Source organism: Limulus polyphemus, unplaced genomic scaffold (assembly GCF_000517525.1).
Source record: "Limulus polyphemus unplaced genomic scaffold, Limulus_polyphemus-2.1.2 Scaffold1151, whole genome shotgun sequence".
Classification (NCBI taxonomy): domain Eukaryota; kingdom Metazoa; phylum Arthropoda; class Merostomata; order Xiphosura; family Limulidae; genus Limulus; species Limulus polyphemus.
The window spans coordinates 200,193-201,493 of record NW_013666761.1 but is presented as its reverse complement, the minus strand read 5'-3'; the positions used below and the strand labels follow the sequence as shown (position 1 = coordinate 201,493).

Below are 1,301 nucleotides of genomic sequence, written 5' to 3'. Positions count from 1 at the left end.
ATTTTTATTAAAATAAAATAAAGATTTGTCCATGAATATATCGAGTATTTGTTTGGAATTGTCCGTGTGCAAAGTAATTTTCATGTTAAAATTAAAGATACTCTCTATTCCCCCCATCTCAAATTTCATTTGTGTAATCCATAAAACCTTCTAAATGCATTTCAAATGTTTTTTTCTGGTAAAACTTTATAGATTATCTGTTATTTTCTCTACCCTATCTCAAAACTTGATTGGTCAATTTGACCAACCTCCTAACCATTTATATTTTTAAAAAAAATTATAATAATAAAAAAAATAATAATATATTGAAATAAACCTAAATAAACCTTTTTTTCTTTCTAGAATGACTTCAAATTGTAACATGAAACTACATTCGTTTATCCTAAGTAGCTCTAAGTTCGTAACTTTATACATCTCTTTGTAATTAAATTTACTGTTTTCTTGCCTTTTGAACCATGTCTAACAACTATTCACAACATTATAAGTTGTAAATCACTTGGGAAATGTGCAGCTCACATTACGCTATCAAATTACATTACCCACGAGCTGCTCACATGCGTGCCCTGTGAACCATTTTAATTATATTATTATTATTATTACTTATTTTACCTACTTTTGGCTTAAATAACTTAAAAAGATATGTATTTTTAGATTATAGTTAGAATAAATATGAAAAACAAGAAATAAAGTACTTACCCAATCTTCTTTTTTCTTGCTGTTGGGTTTCAAAGAGAGTTAACCCTAATTTTTTATACTATAGATAGGAATGCACTTAATAATTTTTATTTAATTAAATAATGCACCAAAGAATATAGACTAATAACATGCCAAAAGTGGACAAATTCCCTTACCTCACAAAATTTTTCTGGCTTTCTATCTATGCGACAAGAGCTGTTACAAATTCATCCAAGCTAGTCATTAACTTTTGAACGGGAACGAATCTGGTACTGTGAGTAAAATTGACGATATTCTGTTCAGAATATAACGTTATACATTAAGTTATTTGATAGATGAAAACCTTGACTTTCTATTGGTTATAGGTAATATATAATAAAATGTAAGAGAACTATCAATGAATTGTGAAAGAGAGGATGTGGCAGGAGGGGTATGATTTTTCTATTCGATAGCTCTGTAACCAAACAAAATTGAAGACTAAAAATTATGGTTTGTGTGAGCAATAACGATTTTATAAAGAATATTTGATGTTTAATTTCGTACATTTGTGAGGGGTAATCGATGAAATAGGAATGATGACATGCTAAAACAAAATATCACGTGGGTCATACTAGTGGAAATTCAGG

The 1,301-nt window shown here is 28.4% G+C and overlaps 1 protein-coding gene across 1 annotated transcript in view; it reads right to left on the bottom strand.

Moving 5' to 3' along the window:
- LOC106462363 (parafibromin-like) overlaps positions 1–1,301 on the bottom strand; it is a 39,573-nt gene that overhangs the window by 4,828 nt on the left and 33,444 nt on the right. The window lies entirely within an intron of this gene.